This window comes from Lemur catta, chromosome 12 (genome assembly GCF_020740605.2).
Source record: "Lemur catta isolate mLemCat1 chromosome 12, mLemCat1.pri, whole genome shotgun sequence".
In the NCBI taxonomy this organism is placed as follows: domain Eukaryota; kingdom Metazoa; phylum Chordata; class Mammalia; order Primates; family Lemuridae; genus Lemur; species Lemur catta.
In genome coordinates, this window is record NC_059139.1 from 36,510,622 (window position 1) to 36,533,406 (window position 22,785).

General features: G+C 37.6%; 1 protein-coding gene across 11 annotated transcripts in view; it reads right to left on the reverse strand.

Annotated features, from left to right (window-relative positions):
* Nucleotides 1-22,785, reverse strand: part of PDE4D (phosphodiesterase 4D) — a 1,287,470-nt gene that overhangs the window by 59,140 nt on the left and 1,205,545 nt on the right. The window lies entirely within an intron of this gene.

Here is a 22,785-nt window from a genome sequence, read left to right on the forward strand (position 1 = left end):
ACCATGGGCAGAATACACTACGAACATGAGAAAATTAAAAGACCATATCCAAAGGCATCATAGGGAAGCCGGTTCTACTTACCAAAGCTAACCCGGGGAACCGGGCACTCTTCCTAAACTGGTCAGTTGCCGAAGAACTTTACTACATTTGCGTGTGATGAGCAAACCATTCAGAGGGGGAAAAACTCAAACTCTCAAGAGTCCATCTTATAAAACTATCAGTAGAAGATATTAAAGAGCTTACATGAAGTGGTGGAATCCCTTTTCTTTGTCTTCAAATCTGAGGTGTTGATGGAGAAGAAATTCTGCCCTTGAAATTTAGACTCCATAACTGATCAGTGGCACAACAAAGAAATTCATGGACTGAAACTCAGGCTTCTGGGATTTTCCAGACAGATTTTTATATAAAATTTGTAAAAGTTAGAATAACTTTCAAAGTATCTGTTACATGTGTCCTGTGGCTTATTGTTATCAAGAATTCTTGAACTGTTTACTATTCACTTTGAGTACTCCAGGTTAAAATTTGCCTTTTTTATTCTACTTTTTTTTTTTTTTTTTTACCTACAACAACCTCTGTAAATATATACTTTAGGTGAACAAACAACGCCTAAACCTTGCCAGGTGAATTAAGGTTTAAGATCGAAGCTTTATTCCTTAACAAAAGAAACAACCTTTAAAGATAATTTTAAATGGTCAGTATAAACTACCTTTTTGTATAGCTTTTCCTTAATTATAAGAATGTAAAAATATTACATGGTTGTTACAAAAATTGAAACATTAAACACTGACATTAGAAAGTCCCTTGTAATCCTACACCCTGAAGATCATGAGCAATAATTCAGCCTGTGACCATAACACAATCATTTTCATTTTACTGAATACCTTACATTTGCAAGTATAGTATTATCAAGTTGCCATCGTAGTGTATCTACTATATGGTTTGGTTTGGTTTTGGCTTTTTTCCTCCCTATAGTATATAAAATAGGAATGTAGGAAATTATTTTATGGTCATTTTAATTGTCCATAGCATATCCAGTGGGTTAAAGTCGCATACAGCTATTGTGTCTGAGATTTGTTCACTGCCATTTTTTCACTCACTGGTTACATCTGGAAGCCAGGAGTCCTCTCTAAGGTTTGGCTTTCCAAAGTCCTCTCCCCTGCACTCCAACTTTCTCAAAGCCTGAGCCCCCAGGGACCTCCCAGGAAGTAAGTAAACAGTCCCCTCCTCCACCTTTACCAACTTCCCAAAGCTTTTCAGAAATCAAAAGTACAAATTCAGGCCTCTGACCTAGCAGGATGTGGCTCCACGTATTATATTTCAGTCTTTATTTTTTAATGTGGAAAAGTAATTCAAGAAAGTTTCAGGTTAACGCCTCAAGACATCATGTGCTTAGATACAGGATTTGCTCTTAAGAAGGCAGTACAACAACAAGAGGGGCAATTTTTTCCAGAATATCCATTTGATGTCCAAGTCAGGCATTATAGCCATTTTGACAATCAGGATTGGGTATGATCATAATGTGGTGTAAACATGTATTTTAAGTTTTAATATCTTTTGCATGTATTATATAAATCTGAAGACTGAAAAATAAGTCACCAAAACACATCTATGTAGCCAGTAAGAAAATAATTATTAACAACAGAGTAAAGAATAGTTTATTCTGTAAAACTGTTGCCCAAATAATTATTCCTGATATTAGCAGAGAGCTGAGACTATTACTTTTTTTTCAAACTCCTATGTTAATAGGCAATATGGCTAGCCACAGGTTTTCAGCATCATTATTAAAGCTTCACTTTTAGGAATTTTAACCCCAAATGTGCTAAGACATCAAGTAACTGACCTTTTCATCCCTACCAAAAAAACCTCAATGTGGAGTTGTCAGCTATCCTACAGGAAATTGAGTCACCACACCAAACAACACACCTAAATGTCGACAGCTAGCAGGACAAAAACAGTGAGCCAGTTTAATTTTGGCTTTTACCAAGAACACATACTGCATTCATTAATAAAATACTTTTCCTTCCAGAGAGTAGTATACACTGTGGCTCTCCTTAAAAATATATGAAAATTCTTCTATTTAACTGTCCAAAATCTTGCTAAGTCAAGGAACTAAAGAGAAAAAAAAATCCAAGCAAAAACTATTGGCTACATTCCCTAAAGACTAGGAGAGGGCTATGGAACAGCAACCAAGAAATAACTTGAGCCTGGAAGTCCCCTCCTATACAGCATTGGCTTTCTTCAAGGCACCCTTGAACTATGTAACACCCGTGTTCTGCTCAGGCTCTTTTGTGAACAAACAGTTCTCAATTCTTGCGGGCCAGCACTTGGCTTCCGTCATTGTGATGGGCTCAAGGGTTCCCTTGACACATAGCCTGAAACGGTTCCAGAGGCTCCAGGAGAAGATGCTGAAGCAGCAGCTCCCTGTTGCAAAGCAAAAAAGGAATCACCTCAGAGCCACAGCAGTTAGCTAGAGGTTGGGGTTGTTTTTTTTGTGACATGTTCAGCCCATTACTCTCACCCACAATATACAGTGCTGTTGGCCATTGAGGTAAAAGGATCCACTCTAAAGGAGGTGTAACCGCGTGGATGTTGGTTTCTTTGCCAACACTTGAAGGTCTGCTAAAGGTCTGTATAAGTTTGCCATAATTCCTAGACAGACCTATTGGTATAAATGAAAAGAAGAAATAAAAAAAAATATCACTTTGGATACCATTTGTTTGCCCTTAATTTAAAAAAATAATAAAAATTATAACTGCAGGTTCAGACTTCTGAAAATAAAAAACTGCATTAAACAGCTCCTAAGAGCACTGCTTAAATATGTATTTTCCTAACCAATTCCAGTTTCTGCTCTCCTAATTCCTACCAAAATTCCCTCTTTGTTCCTTAGGAGGGAGTTGGAAATGTCTGAAGTAGGTAGAATTGCAGAAAATGATTTCTATTTTACCATGTATTGCTTTGAGCTAGTCACCCCTTGAGTTTGCCACAGCAAAAGATTTTTGCAGGTTAGCTCTAACTTTTGCTGACTTAATTTTTTCCTCTATACATTTTATCTGATGGGAAATACATGAAGGCTTTAGATTCTCTTTCAATGTGTACATGTAACAGGTTTAAGCAGAGCTTGCCAGTGGCAAGCTGCTCTCATTTCTAAGTGTATCTCTGGCATCAAGTTCTTGTTTTGAAGTTTTCTAAAATCTTATAAAATATATAAACTTTTACTTAGTACTTCAAAAAACTTCCGAAGTGGAGTTGTGCATAATTTCTTGAGGGTTTTTTTTTTTTTAATCTTCCCACCACTTACAATTTTTTTTCTAGTGCTGCCTAAGGCTCTAGTAAAATATTTTAAATGAAATAAACACAGGATTAGCTTTCACTGACTTCTAGTCCCACTAGTAACTCGACATTTATTTAGCAGCAACTATGTGTCATGTGCTTTATTAGAGTTTGCAGAAACAAGATCACCGAGAGTGTGTCCCTTATCTAGCACTGAAGACAATTTCAGCACACTAGACTGTAGAAAGCATTCTGACAGAAGGAAGCAAGTGGTTATAGGACAGTAAAAGGGGGCTATTTAAATCAGACTGGGACAGAGGTAGAGTGAGAAAAAGCCAAGTCCTAAAGAATGGAATAGGAAGTAAGTGAAAAGAGCAGGAAGGATTTTTAAGATAAAATAACATGAGCAAACACATGGACCTATGACCAACAAGGCGTGTATGTGTATGTAGAAAAAGGAACATATATTTCCTTGAGTAGGAACTTGCTCAGGCAAAAGGATGCTAGAGAAATCTGCAAAATCTGCAGAAGTCTTGTCAGGCATCTGTAGCTAGGAGCTTTGGACTCTGTAAGATTAGGAGCCACTGAGTGATTCAGAGTGCTGTATGATATGGGATCTGATTTTATATTGGATGAGAAATTCTAGCGCTGTGCAATAAACGGGATTGCAGGAGGTAAGGTTGAAGTCAGTGAGGCCATTATCTTTGACCATATTATTGCTAGAATAAAATTAAATAATTTATAGACCATTTGCTTCTCTAATGATCATTCTTACCTATCTCTGTAAATAAAGTCCTACGTGGGCCTACGTTCCCACGATATACTGGGCCTAGTGTGACTTGACAAGGGGTGGGCTTCTTGCTCTTAAAAACTACAACCTTCTAATCATCAAATTTTTAATCATACTGTAACAAGATAGAAAAAAACTATATTCACCAGAATTTCTTTCAGGAAGAGCCTGTTTGCATGAAAGTATTTGATAAATTTACTTTATGGCAGAAGGTGAGACTTCAAGGAACTCCAATTTGGGCAGAACTAATCTGTGCCTCTTATACATAGGAAAGGGAAGAGAATGCTGGTTGCTGGAGAGGGAATGAGTGTGTGTGTGTGTGTGTGTGTGTGTGTGTGTGTGTGTGTGTGTGTGTGTGTGTGTGTGTGTGTGTAAGAGAAAGGAGTCAGCTTGGTCTACTGAGTAACTACTGTGTAAATTTTTCTTTCCCTTCTAGTCTTTAATAAGGTTACTGAAGGCACAAAATGCTGAGTTAAAGACATTTCTTATTTTGTTTTGATTTAATTCATCAAAGGGACTGAGCCTGAAGGCAAGGATGGTCCAAGCAGAAATGTCTGCCTGAGCTGACACTGAAGAGACGAGCCAGAGAAAAAGAAGAAGGCTTTTGGAACTCAATGTAAAAACAGGGAGGGCTCTGTCAAAGGCATTGTAATAGCCACGTTTAATTAGACGTCTGGGTTGGGGGCTCTGCGTGACATGTGTGTACCTGTAAGCAATATTAGTCCTTGAAGGAAACTAGAAGAGTGGGAAAAGTTTCCCATCTCTATTCTCCTACATATAAGCCACCATTGCAGGCAATTCACCTAATCCTTCTGGGCCTTATTTGTTTCACCTACAGATTGAAGATAATAACAAGAAGCTTTAGGTTATTTTAGTTCAAGTGACAGATTGAGAGTTAAATAAACTTATATAGCTTATCTAATAGATTTGTTTCTCTTCTTCCTCCATTTAATCTTCTCCTCCCCCTGGACTTAAGTCTCTAACCTAAATGCAAATAATTCTATTAATTCAAATGAGCCTATCAACTAATACCTAGGAAAAACCTAGGGGTCCAGAAACTTAATAGTTACCTGGAACAGTTTTTAGGGTGGGCAGAAAGTAAAAAATAAATTCAAGAGAAGGGGCAGGGATTCAGTGTGAAGGAGTCCAATTGGAGAACATAGGCCATTTAGGTAGCTATGAGCAGATAAGGATGTAAAGTTTAGGTCAGGCAATGGGCAAAGATAAAGATGGGGAAGTAGTCTTGGAGGGCTTGTATACTCTTCTAGGAGTTTATGTTTTTTTTTCCTGAAGGAACCATTTAACATCTAAGCTAGGGCATCACATGGTCAGATTTGCATTTCAGAAATTACTCTGGGAATAGTGTAAAAGGAGGGTTGGAAGAATAAAGACCAGTAAAGATGCTGGTGATCGGATAAGGAGAAAGTCTTAGGCAATGCCTGAAGGAGAAGGAGAAGCTGCAGAAAGGTAAGAGAAGAACCTCTCAGGCAAAAAAGGGGGGGAATTTCAAAGGGGAATATTGTTGCAGACTGAATGTTTGTGCCTCCCCAAAATTTATATGTTGAAAGCTAATCCCCAATGTGATGGTATTTGGAGGTAGAGCCTTTGGGAGGTGATTAGGTAATGAGGGTGGAGTCCTCATAAATGGGATTAGTGCCCTTATAAGAAGAGGCCAGAGAGCAAGCTTGTACCCTTTTTGCCATGTGGATACAACCAGGAGTCTAGGAGGCAGTTTACAACCTGGAAGAGGGCCCTCACCAGAACCTGACCATGCTGGCACCCTGATCTCAGACTTCCTGCCTCCAGAACCATGAAAAATAAATGTTTATTGTTTAAGCAGCCCAGTTAATGGTGTTTGGTTATAGCAGCTTGAGCTGACTAAGACAAATATCAAGGCTCTGCTGCTGGTATTCAACACAAAGTGTATATACCCACAGGTTAATGCTAAGATAATTTTCATTCCAAACTCATATTTCAACAACACAAGACTTAAAGGGGGTGTTAAAGAATGCTAGTAAGGAAGTTTTTGTCTGAGAAGTTGTTTCAATAAAGTAACAATAAAAAAATTTGCAAGCAGGCTTTTAAAAAAGTATTACAACTATTTATGTTATTTGCATACTCTTGTTACTTTAGGAATCAATTTTATTCCTGTGGGGGGATTGTTAAGAGGATATCTTTGTTTTCATCATATACAATCAAGCTTAGGGTATAACATAGTCTTTGCATCTTTATCTTTGTCAATGACTGCACAAAGCATTTTTTAAAGAAAATAAAGAATTTGAGTAGATGCTCTAGTGCCTACCCAGCTCTAACATTCACTCATTCTCTGATTTCTGATGTGGCTATCTGGGTTGAATATGGGTCTTAAGGTTGTCCACTATTAGATAACCTGGATGGTGTCAGCTATTATTGTAGAGGGAATTCCTGAGCTGACTAGGTGCTGTCAAAAGTCCCATCTACTACTACAATTCTGGAATTCTGTATGTTTAGCTCAACTGTATACCAGCTGCAGATATTTTAATTCTTGAAACAGACATACTCTAAGAAATAAAGCTATTGACAAATAGAAAGTGTGGGGGTACATTACACTCATCTCTGCTTATCTGTACTCCTACCCCAACCATATTACCATCTAATACTTTGTCAATTGACTTACCAATTTCTACTCAATCTCTGTAATTACCACCTTCAGTCAAATCCTTATCTATATATTTCTAGATTCATGTAATAGCCTACTACTGGGTCTTTTTGGGTTCACTTTTTCACACCGAAGTCCAGTTTAGAAAGTCAGAATAATCTTCCTTACACCTTGTTTTTAATGTGTTACTCCTTTGCTCAAGAACCTGCTGCCCAAACTCCCTCCACTTATATTAATGTTACACTTCTTGTGTTCACGTAAGCTTTTTTTTTCCAGCTGGATTTTCAATATCTTTCCAAACTCTCTTGTATTCCCATCTGAGACTATCCCATCTAAGGCTGCCCTTCCTAGCCAATTCTTCCACCTGGACACAATTTGTTGCATTCCGTCTCTATAATTTTTCTTATATTATTTTTATATTTATGTCTAGGCCTTTCTATACATGTCTAGAATTCCTGACCTGTACAGGGACTCCACACATCTTTGTGAGTGATTAACCGGTAAGTATGCTTGTTTGCTATCAAATAAGAATATTTCTTTCCAAGTAAGATTTAAACAGTAGTACTGTCCTGGGTATGGCTGCCTAGGTGTGTTCATCTCTATCTCTCATTCTCAATCTCTTGCTTTCAAACTCTGCCTTTTTTCTCCTTTTAAACAGTATCAGGAATTAACATTGCCAGAACTTAGAACTCGTCAAGCAGACCATGGTGTCTTAGTGAAGGGAAGATACTCTATATACATACTGTCTATATAGAGAGAATAATCTTTACAAAATTAGGTGAAATTTTAAACAAATCCATTGATATACAGGTATGAGGTTTGGGAGAAACAGGTGAATACACTAAAGGTACATCTGATGCAAGCATCCCCTGAAAAGTGAACATAAGTTCAGTATGACCAATATTTTTTATTCTAAAAGTGTTCACTGACCTCACTGGAGTCACCAAGGACTCCAAGTTAAGAATTGCTTTCTGAATGAAGAAGAGAAAGTAATTGTTTTAATCAGCACTGCCCTAGAATCTTCTATTCGGAATCAGTTATCTCTGCTGTCTTCTTTCTTCTTCTTTTTTCAATTTCTCATGTCTCTGCTTAGCATTTACCCTCTCTCACTATGAGGAGAATTAATGCCAAAGAGATATTCATTCAATTTAAAGGCATTGAAGGCTGAGTTAAAAATATATAACAGGTTTTTAAAAAAGACTAGACCCTTTTAAACAGGCTATGAACAGAGTCTCAGAAAGGTAATTTTTTATGTCCAATTTTTAGACTCATTATTTTTGTTATAAGTAACATATATGAGAAGTTATATTGGCCTGCTGGTAATTCTGTATTTGTTAAATGTATATGCATTATAGAATAAATTTCAAAACTCAAGATTATATCAGGTATACTTGGCTTATCTACTTGTTTATGAATGGGTGCCATACACAAACTTAAATAAGAGGAATTAGTTTTATAGTTATACAAGAATATCTAGGGAGATTTAGATTTGGATAAGAAATCTCTTATTTATGCATGCAAAGATCTACAACCTAAACATTTCCTCATGGGAAGTAAGTGACAGATCAGAAAGAGCATGGACTTTTGAGCCATCCAAAATTTGAACTCCAGCTCTGCTATTTTTCTAACTGTGTTGTCTTAAATTAGCCATTTAAAGCCCTGAGCCCATTGTATAAGGTGGGAGCTACAGGATTTTATGAGAAATGCATATGAAATATAAAGCCTCAAGGACTGCATCTCACATTCAGTCAATAGTAACTATACTACCCGACTTTACAGAGTTGTGTAAATAAGTTGATCTGCAATAAGGTAGTTAATACATGGGTGTTTCCTTCCTTTTTCACAGGTTCTCAATCCTAAAACAATTACTATTTTCCTATCATCAGCATCAACTCTCAATCATTAACCAGTTCTGAGCTGAATGTAAATGAACAATCTAAGATCTAGAATAACCTTCACAAGACCACACCAAATTATGCCAAGTCACTGTGTATGAAAAATATGTATAAGACATGTCATTGGTTAATGACAGAGCATCACTTGATGAGGTTACTGGGAGGATCGTTCCAAACATTTCCCAAATAATGTTCCAATCAACATTATCCCTAAAAGATTCTCCTTACTAATAAAGTTCTGTAGTCAAACAAGCTTGGGAAATGCATATGTAGCCTCTCTGCAGTGATTTCTATTGGGCATTAACCTACCAAAAGCTAGAAACTTTATAGCAAAGAACCCTATTTAATGTCATTTAACAAGCATTATCTAAACTTATTTGACTTTGGAATATTTTTTTTCATACAACAACTATCATCTTTTGAAGCATAAAAATTTTGTCCTACACCTATACCTATATGTCAGATGAGTCCAAGACATAAACACATGTGTTCTGTAGACTCCTACATGTTTGAAATCTGCACTAAAGACATTTTCTTTCCCTTTTCCTGACTTCATATGCTGTTGAGAAGTGGTCAGAGAATAATCTTCCTCCCTCCCTTCCTTCTTTTCTTTCTCTCTTTCTTTTCTCCAGAAAGAGAACAGTAAACAAAAATCCATGCATATTTATTAAGCCTCTCTGATGTGCTAGTTGCTGTGAAATACAAGAACATGAAAGATTCAGTGGCCTGCGCCTGTGAAGGAACTTATAGTGTAAGGTGGCATATAAATCTTTCAGCCTGGGAGTGCCACTGTAGTTCAGAGCAGGGAGAGGGAGGTATGGACTGCAGCTAAGTGTGCTGGGTTACAGAAAGAAGGTGAACCTGGATGTAGGTTTTCAAGGAAGTCTGTGGTTTGAGTGGCTATGGGAGGAAGGAGTCAGCTGGCATTCTTTTCAGGTAGAAGAAATGTCTGGAGCCTGAATAAAAGTTACATGTGTGGGCGGTAAATGGCTTAGGTGGAGTAGATTCCTTCTAGAGAGGAGAAAGGAAATAGAATTGAATACTTAAATGTGTGGCCATGAGCTAATGGATATTGTGGGAACTGAATAAGTGCACTGGTAGCCCATGAAGATAAAATGGAGAAGAGAGAAGGAAGGAGATTAAGAAGCCATTGTAGTAGTCCAGAGGCACAACAATAAGCAGAGTTTGGGAAGTATCCATTTTAGTTGCCTACTATGACAGCTATGAGCAATAAAAAGTACATGACATTGAGGACAGAGGCTCAAATGATGGCTCTGCAACTTACCAACCATGTGGGAAATCTGGGCAAGTTATTTAACTTCTCTGTACCTCAATTTTACCATTTTGTAAAATAGGGCTAAAAATACTTCCTTAGAAGGTGGACTCCAGGCCATTTTTCCACATTTTATTTTAATTTTAAAACTAACTTTAATCTAAAAGTCATGTATCCATAACCTTATTTCCCTTTTGTTGGTTTCATTTCAATCTAAATGCATGACTTGTTTAAAAATATAAATATTTATCATCTGATACATGTAACACAGAATAGCTGCCTGTAACAGCAATCCATCTCCTCCCCATCTCTTTTTAAAAACACAATCAAACTTATCAAAAATCTTTTACCTATTTTTGATACTAATAGCCCTTTCATTTCTCTGAAAATTAACACAATTAGCAACAATATTAATGGTACCTGCTACTTTAAATAATTTAAATTGCAGTCATATTAGTAAGCAAGATGCACAAGCCACGCCATTTATGTTTTTTTCATCCTTAAGATGAGATTTTAGAGACATATATTATTAAACAGCAATCTGGACAATTCTTGCCATGCCCTGATCTTGTAAGCCCAAATTTTATTTTGAGTACTCCATCTTTGCACTTACATGACAGCTCTTTGAGAAAAGAAAAACAATATTTCTTCCCAATGTGTGAAAACACAATGGGTATACATATATTATATATACATATGTATTTGTATAACTCGCCATGGCCTATTTACTAGCTAGAATTATTTAATGTGTGGACATTCTGCATTGTGACAATTAAGATATTAATATGATTAGGTTTTTGATTTAAGACAAGTTTGAGATTTACTAAAATTAACTATTGCATGTGTGTCCTTCTGTGACTTCATATTTTCTTCAAGCAGCAATATATATCTTAACTCTTAAAGGATAATTTTTAAGTTGCTGAATTAAATTTTAAGAATTTTTCCATTTTTGCTAACACTGCTATGTTCACTGTATCTGTTATTTCACTCAGAATTATTTATTCCAGTTATATAAATTTTCATCATAAATTTAACCAGTGGAGAAGCTTCTGAATATTTAAGTCTATATTCTTATTTCAATCTGTATATTCTATTTTTCAAATTTGTCCTTGTTGACCCAACAATTGCACCTGTCCACTTTGAAAGTGTTCATTCTTCATCAACTTAAGGCCCCAGCTATTTGGACCATTCCTTTTGGTATTCTTCGTGACCTTGGAGAACAAGTGAACATTACGGGGAACTTCAACTGCTGTGAAGACCACCATCTTCTTCTGAAGCCCCAGACTCCACTCACACAGGGGTTTGGGGAGGATTACGTGAGAAGAGTCAGTGGCTTATAAACTTTTTTTAAACAGTAAACTACAGTAAAAAGTATACTTATACTATGACCCAGTAGATTTATTTAAAGTAGGAGGTACAATGAATACTATTGTTAATTGTGCTCATTTTTGAAGGCATGTGGATGGTGACTCCTAGCAGTGTAAAAAATATGTACAAGAATGTTTTGATACCTGTATGTGTTTAAAAAGCAGTGGGAGTGGACTCCTATTAAAAGCAACTTCTGTGTGTTACATACATAATAGTCATGGAAAAATTTGTTTATAGTCTTTGTTTAACAAACCATGCATTTCAACTTCAATGAAACCAACCAACAATTATTATACATATACAATATAAAGGAAATCTATATATAATTGAAATAGTATATGCCACATACACATACACAGATATATATTTGATTCAGTATATAAAGAATTGAAACAGAACTTAACATGAAATTACATTTACCCTTCCTATGTATAATTCACTCTGATGTTTTCCATTTTACTTAATTTTAAAAAATATTGATTGTGACACACCAAATTGATGTTGAAATGCACTAATGAGTTGGAAAACACTCTGGTAAGACATCACCTAGCTTAATAATCGTTGTTTTGTTTTCCTCTTCTCTCTTCCACCCTCTTTGTAATAAAAACTCTCCCTCTACTTCTCTACTTCAACTGAGAGTTAAATAGATCACATAATAAGATTTGAGCTGTCTACTATGCATATATTTTGTAAATTATTTCTCTACACATGTGTGAGTTTTCTCAGGGCACTATAAGTTTAGGAGCTGAATACATAAAGCAAGGATCACTCACTAAGATGCCTGTAGGAGCCAGGCAGATCATGCGAATGAATGAATGACACGGTTGGTGGGGACTTGGGCACACTGGGTGGAACTGAGGAGGACAGAGCAGATTGTTGGGATTCCTGCCAACTGTTGCCAGATCTTCAGAGTTTTCAAAAAAAATTCCCCACATTTGAATTTTTAAAGGCAAAATTTAAGTTTTGAAAATTTTGGTAACTAATTTTTTAAAAAGTTAAACACTTTAAGGGACAAGCAAAATTAAGTCTATGGGCCTTAGCAGCCAGTGTGCCCCTCTAATATCAACAGTGCTTAGCATTAGTGACAGAAACCTTCCTGAGAGTGGCATTTTAGATAAGCCCATACAGACCTTGAAATTTCAAGACAGAAATAAAGAAGTGTTTCTGGAATCTGAAATGCTAACGTGGGGCCAACGAAAGACTATTTGATTTGGAGTCAAAAGGCACAGATTCCTTTCCTGATTCCAACAGATACTAAGGAATGGTCTTGGTCAAATGATTTCAGCTGTCCCTGGGCCAACTGGACCCCTATGAGACATGCTGTGAGGAATGTGGCCTCACCAAAAATATCTGACCCTGTTGACCTAACAATTACCTATGACTCAACCGATCAGGTAGCGCTCTCTCCCAAAGACCACCATATGTCCTCATCCTTTCATTGGCAAATGAATAGGAAAAAGACATCTTTCCAATTGGCCCTTATTTTCCTTTCTAGCCCTTAAAACCTTAAAAATGTATTCCTGGCAAACTCAGCTGTTTTCCCCTTTTCTGGGGTTCCTTTATCCCCTGTGGTTGACCCCACCTCTACCTCCATCTCATCAGCTAGTTTCCTCAAAGTCCCATTTCTCCATATTTGGTCATGCTGGGTTATTTGTTTTTGTCCCTTGATCATCTACACCTTTCCTCCCTCCCCCCCTCCATATACTCAATCCCTGCCTTTCACAGGTCTACACAGGAGGGACAAGAAGACCCCAGCTGGAGGGAGTGGGGCACACTCAGGAGAAGTTGAAGGGAATTCACGTATTTCACCTGTTTGGGTTTTACCTGGTGGTGAGCCTTTTCCGTGAACAAAGTTGGGAAGCTAGAGGTGGTTTTAGTTGATTCATCTTTGTCTACTTAAACTTTGGCTTAATTCATTAGTTCTCAACAAAGAAGAACCCTGCTGGTAATACCAGAAGCCTGATATTATATGAGGCGCTCAATTTACAGAGCTTAGTTGAGAAGATTTCTTGCTTCAAGGCATCCACAATCTAGAAGTATTGATCAACAAATGAACAATGGCAGTGACTTCAAAAGATGCTCACATGTGCTATGGCAGAGGCATACACAGGTCAGAAAAGCTCAGAGGATCCAGCCAGGCTTCCTGGGGAAGATGCCCATGCCCCCTCCACCTGGTGACTTAGGATCAGAGTTTGCAAGCTTGGCTGGGTTACAAGGAACAGTGTGGAACCACAGGAAGAGTAGGTCTAGTGGCTCAGATGGGCCAAGAACGAGCTCATGGCACTAGGCGTCAGGCACAAAACAGTCGTTTCTTTCTCTAACTCTCCAAATTCTCTAAAGTAGAAGCCTTGGGGTGAGAGTGAGAAGGAGGTAGTGAGCTACAACTACTAGGCAAATGAGGAAAGAATGGGCATGAGTCTCCAAAAGCGCAGAAACTCAACCAACTGGAAGCTGACAGCATTCAGAAGACAATGTTTAAAAAGGACAAAGTGGCAATTGTGGGAGGCAGAGGGGAAGAACTGGGGCTGCCAGATGAAGGGGTGAAGAGAACCAAACACTTTTGAGAGCTCAATTAAATTTTGCAGCTTGAATTCCCCACTTATTGCTCCCATTGCCTGCCTCTTCCTCCTCCCCATGAGCTGGGCCCTGTGGGCCTGGGATCCTGTGCTCTTTTGGGGAAAATAAATATTTAGAAATGAATCCATCAGCACAAATAACCATTGCTAGCATAATTCTCCTTCATGGCAAAACTCTCAGTGGAAAATAATCTGTTTGGTTCGATCCAGCTCTGCCTCCCTCATTCCTTTCTTCAGAAACCAGGCTGGCAGATCCCTGCTCCTCTTAATCTTTGAGTGGACCAAATGCTGGGATATGCCAGGCTAGAGGTGGCCTTACAAGGACTGAAATGCAAGAGAAGAATTTTTAGAGTAAGGCAGTCCTTGTTTGCAAACCTGAGCTTTGTAACTGTCTAGCCTGAGACCCTCCTAAAACCTGATTTACTTACCGAAGACTGTTTTCTAGTTTGTAAAATAGGGAAAGGAGTACCTACAGAATAGAGTGGCTTTAAAGATTAAATAGTATTCTGCATGTGCCTGAAAAATATGAAGTGATTATAAAGTTACTATGATGATGAATTTTACACACAGGCACGTAGAACGTGTTAGGATTTTTTCGATTGTTCCCAGCTCACTCTGATGCTTTCTCTTCTCTAAAGGTCTGACATCCAATACTGGCTGACTAAGATGGTCTTTCCAGTTTTTATCAATATGATCAGGAATAGTAATCCTGGAGGGAGCTCTCCAATTATTCATCTAATCAAATAAGCAAACCTTTTTAGCCCAGATAGCCTAAAATCTCTGTAGCTTGTCTTTGCTGATTTGATCAGAACAGCTCAGACAGGGCTTTCCTGCTGGAAAAAAATAAATTAGCAGTCTGGAAAACAAGGACCTCTGGGTTAAAAGAATCTCACTAAAACAGCCTGATCAGCCTGTTTATTTTGTCATATTGTCTAGCATTAGTAGGGGACTAGGAAAAATCCAGCTTACCGCCCAGCAGGAGTTCCCCCTAAAGATAGAGACTGGCAAATATTATGCTTGATGCATGAAAGCCAAATCAGAAGTTAACCCTTCAAGTCATTAAATCACTAACCGTTCAATCACAATGATGTGTTTACTACTAGATCAAACTTGGACCAGGGTTGGGACCATATTGAACTCATTTTTTGATCTCTGATGCTAAACACTCGTCATCACATACAAGGTATCCAATAAATTTTTGTTGAATTGAATTGAACTTAAAAAGCAAGGAACATTTCCCTCAATAGGGCTACCTCTTTGTAATGTTTCCATAGTTTCTAATGCACCTGAGAACCAATAACCAGACTGTTAGAGTATTATGAATGTGGTTCAAAGGACATGTAACCCTTGTGCGCTGAGATAGCACATGATTAGAGTAACTCTTGTGCCAGGGGAGAGAAATCCCTGGTAGAGTGGACCTTATCTCCATTTTTTGCCCTCCTAGTGTCCTATAGAGCCTTTTCTTCTCTGGGTACCTATAAATACTGTTACATTTATTTGTCTAGATATCTATTGCCTGCTGTTCTGAACCGGCCTGAAACTCATTAGGTTTTGTCTGTTACAGCAGTGTAATTATGAATAGCATTGCCTTTCACTCTAAAATGTGCCCTGGTTTGAATGCTAAATTATATGGATACCCTACTTATGGGAGAGTTGACTGTACATCACTTGGTCACCCAACTGCCCTCCCTGTGGAAGTGTGGGTTCTACATGCTGCCAGGGGCTTTCCTCTGTGGAGGCAGCTCTCAATCATGACATTCGGGAGGTGTGAGCCCATTCCTGAAAGAGACAGACACCTGTCTCTGGAGAGACTCTTAGTAGAAGAAAAAAAAAATCATTTCTCTAAATTTAAGTCTTTCCTTTAATCTTGGATTTCTTATTCACATAAGAAAAAAAGAATCCCTAATAATTACATCCCTAAATTTAGTGAAATCTAGAAGACATGTTCACTTGAAAACTCTAATCTAGTAATTAAACTTAAGCTTCTCAGGTTAAATTGCACTGTAATAATGTAGCTTATTTTGTCAAAATCAGTTAAGGTCCTCTAATGTAATTTGCAACAAATGGACAGACAAAAATTAAAATGTGGCTGGTCCAGGTAATCAGAAAACTCACTTCATTCAGTCAATAACAATGGCAATTTAATGGGTTCTTTCTACTACTGGGATGTAATTGTGCTTGGCTTTAATTTCTTGTAATGATGGAACAAATTAAATTACTTCATACTTCTAGGAACATTTGGCTACATCATGTTTTGGTACTTCCATAAACCCCACTGGAAATTAAATCAGTGGGGCTCCGTGATTGCTCATTCTTCCTACTTAGTGCCATGTCTGCCTTGTGGCAGCAAAGTGGTAACATTGTCTACCTTAATGCAAGACACTGCAGTAGAATTAAAAGGAATTACCTCCCCCACCTCTCTGCTTTCAGAGCTCCCTATTTGTAGCTATCAAATTTTGGCAAGCCTGCTGGAACATAATCTTTTTAGAACAAGCACAGTAATTCTCATGTGAGACTATAGGACTCTCTATGATAAGGTCAAAACGTACCTGGGATTCAAATTTAGATGAGGGTATTAGTTGGTAAGAACATGAAGAGCATCAAACAGCTTTCAGAACTCAAACTACTTTTATTTTGTACAATTGATTTCTTTTTTTCCCACTTCCAGATGGACATGCAAGCTCTGAGGTTGGGAATCTACTGCCATGTACCATTAAAATTAATTTGTCTAGCACATTTTATCTTTAGGTCCTTACCCTGGGCGGGTAAAATATTCTAGCAGAATCTTGAACTCCTGGCCTCAAGGCATCCTCCTGCCTCAGCCTCCTGAATATCTGGGACCACAGGAGTCAGCCATGGCATCAGGCTCAATTCTAACAGAAACTAACACAACTTTCCTGAACACAATAGCTACTAAGCTCATGTGGTAAAAGATCATATTATAAATTACATTGTGAATAGATTGCTGCAGACTACATACAACATTATTAATAGGCAACACTGTGGCAGAGACTGTCCCTTACTATTGATGCTTTCCTTCATCAGTTGTATTAGAATCTTGCTTTTCACCTAAGAATATGACTGCCCCACAAAGAGAAGAAAATTTCCATACTCCTTTGTAGACAGGTGTTGCCACACAACTAAGTTCTGGTGATTGGGTTGGTAGTAGAAGTGTTATGTGGAGGTTCTAGGAACTCTCCTTAAAAGATATCTGCCATGTATCTTCTACTTGCCTGTCTATTCTTTCCTACTAGCGAGACTATGAATTTGATAGCTAGAGCTGGAATAGCCATGTTGAAACATAAGCTGAATTTGGGTACAGAGATTGCATCTAACAAAGCAACAAGATGGAAGGAGCACATGTCCTTGAAGACATTATGGAATAATGTTTCCATATTAGCTCTGGACTGCTTACTTTCAGATTTGAACATGAGAGAAAAATATCTGTCTTGTTTAAGCCACTTCTATTTTAAATCTCTGTATTTACAGCCAAACGCAATCCCAACTAACAAACACCAATAGCAAAAAACTCATATTTACTAGCGATTTAAGACCACAGTTTGTCTTAAAAACAAGAAGTGTGTTCACATAGGCTAGGCTGAGACTTGGGTATTGGATGGCTTGTTTTCAGCTCACCATGATTTGAATATGTTGTGCAGTAATAGATTGCTCGGTAACAGCTTGCTCCAGAACTATCTGAAAACGCTTTTTAGAAAATCTGCCAAACAAAGCCACGAGAACCATTCTGCAGTTTCCTTTAGGCTTCAGATATTTGTCTTCGCAGCCTGAAAGTCATTGTGCTTAACCAAAAAGTGTTCTCCCTGGCCTGAAGAAGAACACTGTCCCCATTGCTGGGAGGCTCTCCTTCCCCTAGGTCCCCTCCCCCACTCATTTAGACATTTGTACGTACGGATGTTCACGTATTTCTTCTTAATAGTCTCACAAGCACATTGTTCTTGTTAAATCATTAAAAACTGGTGGGTCTTTTCAAAATTATTTCTTCCTGTGATTTTTCATCTACAGCCAATGTTCTCTCCTCCTGCAAATCTGATAGCTTTAAAGCTAAATTCTTGAGGATCCCAGTCAGGCCTGAAAGGTTTATAGAATGACATATTGTGGTCGTATGGTCAGAGCACAAATACTTCTGAATGTGCAACATTTTAAAACAAAACAGTTTATGTGTAAGCTCTATGAGGTTATAGACCATGGCTATCTTATTTATTACCCAATCCCAAGCTCCTAGAACAGAATCCCTCAATATAAATCTGCAAATAAATAAATGAAGACTTGCCTGCAGTAGTAAATGTGTTATTTATACACGCTCAAGGCCCACTGTGTGTGTACACTGTCAGAGTCAGCCTTGTGGATGACTTTGGAGGACTGTCTCTCTAGAGTGTCCACAGCAGTTATCAGTGAACCCTACTTTCATAAATTGCTCCAGCATCATACCTTCCTCCTACAGAGAATCTTGCTGCCCATTATAAATCCCTGAAACACTGTCATTTTCACTTAGATTCTCCAATGCATAGAAATATTGTTAAATATACTGGGTAGAGAGGGATAGGCACACTCAAGCTCCTTGTAGGGAAAAATTGCAACTGTCAGAAATGTGTTAGCTAGCAAAATTAGCTGCATAGATTATGAAACATAAATCTCAATTCTATTGGTTCACAGCAGGGTAAACCTGCATTTTTAAAAAATTAAGATAGGAAATATAAAATAGCTTTAAGTATCATAATGGGGAGACGCCTACCACCACCTAGTTTGGTGAAGGGACGGCTGTGGGATGGTGTCAGGATGATTACCCACTGGACCCCACTCCTTCCAGGACCCAATTCACCATCGTCAATGTGCCCTTTCTGTTTCTCCACTGCTTACTCTCAGGGAGCAAGGTAAAGGTATTGTCTAAGTAGAAACTTCTTAGCTCGTTCAGAACCTGGAATTATCTGATCACAAGAGGAAATACAGGATAAAAAATACAGAAAGACAAGATGTTCTGGCTGTCCTAATGAATGCTAACTAACTATAAAACCATTGATAAGATGGATCACTAAATAGATAAGATTCATTAATTAAGGGGAATCTCCATTTATAGCTCATCTATTCTCCCTAAAACCAGCACTCAGTTATTTCTCATATATTCATGTATTATATATTTTTAATATACCAATATATTTCTGTCATTTTTATATTTGCAAAATTTAAAATGTTAGTGATATGACGTTTTTCCCCCAGACATCTGAGCTGTCCGCCAACTAATAGGTGAGCTGTTCCTTAAACAGCACAGTATCTGAGCTAGTACTTTAGGTAAAAAGGAATAATAAGTCATGCTATAAAATCCAAAGGTAATCAGATATTTGAGCCTATACTTTAGTTCTATAGAAAAGTGTCCTTTTTCTTGGGAGGTACACATTGAGAGGATAGAGTGCCATGATGTGTGCAGCCTTCTCCCAGGTGGTTCCGAGAAAAAAAAAAGTGTGTGCGTGTCTATGTGCACGTGTGTATGTATGTGTGTGTACAAAGAGAACGAAGAATGATGATGCAAATGAGGGAGAATGTTGACGATGGGTGAATGCATGTGTTCTTTGTACTATTCATGAAGCTTTCCAGCATGTTTGAGATTATTCCCAAATAAAGCATTTTTTTAAAAAGGCAATCAGAATAGTGACAATCAATAATTCCATTATTTCATATTTGAGCATTCTTTCCTGCCCTACTCCCGCATGTAGACACACTACCAACATACATAGGCTCACATAAATGATACTTACTGTACTTCTGTGGCTACATAATGAGTGTTCATGCAGCATGTGAGTGGCAAATTCAGTCTCCTATTCATGCATTCAAGCTCTAAGTAATTTTAAGAAACTTTTAGACAATGCTGGACTTTTAAGACAATTTTGAAGTCGTAATATAATGTCATCTCTTAGAAAAACAAGACTGCCCTTTTGTCTTTTCGGATTTGATTGAAACTGGCCCATGGAGTACAACTACCTGAGAACATATCCTTGAGAAAGACAGCTGAGGCAAACTGCCCAACCCACAGGCTATGGAAAACTTGGCCAAAGGTGACTACTCTGGACTGTTGACTCTGAAAGTGCTGATGAATACAATGAAGTGTGGAAGATGTATGATTTGTTTTGAACACATTTAATATGATTGATGATCCCGATTTGGCAAGTTAGTTCATTCCCAGTGGAGATGAAAGTTTCACTGCCTTGCCTCTTGCAACATTCCTGTTGAGACAGGTTTCACTCTTATTGGCCAATGTACTAACAAATCACTTATATATGCAGCATAATGAATTCATTAGCTACAGTATGGATTAATGCTGTATATAATATTCCTGAGCCAACATAAACTCTTAATTAAATTTCCGTATTATAATGCCTCTGGAAATTTTCTTTCAGGCTACTAAACTGCAAGCCATGAGTATAAGTGCTAACCAGTAATTATGCTAGTAACTTTTTGAGATGGGCCAGAGCCGGGTCAGGTTAGGAAGTGATCTATTGTGAATGCCAGGTTATAAAACCAATACATGTGATCCAAAACACCCAGAAATTGACTCAAGCCATTCTATGTCTCAAGTTGTTCTAGCACCCAGAGTATCAGCCTTCTGAGCAAGCCAATTTCAGTTACTAAAAGATCTAAAAGAAAAAATAAAAACTGAGATAATCAGTTTGTTTGGCAATGGCAGGGTGTGAGGAATGAAAAACAAGAAAGTGAAAAATGACTGAGGATAGGATAGTCCTAGTTCTTGAGTATGAAATTGAAATCCCTATTTTAAATTGATGAATATCATGCAGAAACAGAGAAAGGGCAGGGAGGGGATAAGAGCCTAATTCTAAGGCTCTTGACCTAGATTATAGCCAGAATTCAAGAGTCTGACCATTGTTGATGTCACTGTTGTTATTAAGTAAAAAAAAAGAAAATGAGAAAAAAAAATATGTTTTCTATTGGTTCTCAGCATAAAAGAAGGAAAAAGAGAAGGAGGTACAGAAGGGTGGGGGAAAAGACTGATAAAGTCAGGAAAGAGACAAAAATCCAGGTTTAAGATCCTGAAGTATGCTATATTTCTGCCCCCTTCAAAATATTAAACTTTGCTAAAATACACTGGACATGTTTTTTGTTTTTTATTTTTTAAATCAACTGGTAGGCCAACTAGCCAAGATGACATTTTTATCCTTAGTACTCTTTCAAGTGAGCTCTGGGGTCTACCATCAGAAAGACTTAGCCAACCGACTTCTCATTAGACCACTTTGTGCTGGGAAGACTACAGTCTCCTAAAATAAACCACACCACCCTGATGCTAGCCCTGCTAAAGTGTAGTTTGCTGTCAGGTCTGATAGGCTACCAATATCCCACTATTTTAACACAATAAAACAAACAGGAATGAAATATCCAGAAACAAGCCATAAACCTGGCAGTGAATTTTCAATATCCCACACACCATGGTGATTTGTTAATTCAGGCTGGGTCTCTAACTAGAGTTTGTTAATCCTCTCTGAAATGTCATTAAACCATCTGTTTTGACTTGCTCAAATAACTTTAAAAAACGTATTTAGAGTATCAGTAACCCTTGAATTAATATAGCCATTAGTAGTGATCCCCTCTCCAAACTTAGATTTCTTTTTCAGCACTAGTTTTTTTTCCTATCCTTCCAGCAAATAGCTTGACTTCCAAGCGTAAGAAGCACTTCAGTTGTAGAAATGTTCAGGGGGGTGCCCTACTTTCAAAATAGGAAAGAAATTGATCCAATAATCCCACTTCATAGTATACACCCAATGGAACTAAAATCTAAATCTCAAAGAGATATTTGCACTCCCATGCTTATTGCAGCACATTCATAATAGTTAAGATATGGAAACAACCTCAATGTCCATTGACTGATGAATGGATAAAGAAAAGGTGGTATATCCATATGATGGAATATTATACAGCCTAGTCCTGTCATTAGCAACAATATGGATGGACCTGGAGGACATTATGCTAAGTAGAATAAGCCAGCCACAAAAGGACAAAGACTACATGATCTGGGTTATACACATAATCTAAAATAGTCAAACTCATAGAAGCAGAAAGTAGAATGGTGGTTGTCAGGAGCTGGGGGAAAGGAGTAATTGGGAGGTGTGATCAATGGGAAAAAAGTTTCAGTCTTGCAATATAAGTTCTGGAGAGGTACTGTACAACATAAGGCATATGATTAAGCATGCAGTTACTGTAGACTTAAAAATTTGCTAAAAGGGTAGATCTTACAATAAATGTTTTTACCTACAAAAGGAAAACAAACAAAACAAAACACAACCAAAGGGTCAAAGGAAATTTTTGGAGGTGACGGCTAACTTTATGGCATTGATTGTGATAATGGTTTCATGGGTGTAGACTTATCTCCAAAAATCTTGCAACATCTTACATCTTAAATTTCCTTGGGAAAGGAGATGAGAAAATACTTGTCAAAAGACTGTATACCAATATAATATTTTGTCAGAGTACCAAGAACACCAAAAACCTAGAAATTCTGTTTCTTCCTTTGACTCATACTGTTTTAATCATATGACATTATGCATATCTGTATTTGGAAGTTATAGCGACATTTCAACATAATATTGTCTTTAGGGTCTATAATTTGTCACTTGCATATAAGAAAGTCCATTTTATACCAATTTGTTTTGTTCCTTGGTAAATAGACCCCCTTTCGTTGGATCTGATAATTAATATTCCTGTTTCATAAAGAAGACTAAAGGGACCCAAATAGATGCAGTTTTAAAGGTGGTCCCTGTCAAATCATCTTTACCTTAAGCAAAGATGTCCCAATTTTTCTCATTTGTTTTTCAGATTCTGTTCTAAAAAAATGTACCTTATTCACTCTACTAATGGAAAATCCATTGATTCATTGAACAAATATGGACTGAACATGTAGTATATATTAAATGCTGGATAAGATTCTGGACATGCAACGAAGAATGAGATAAGT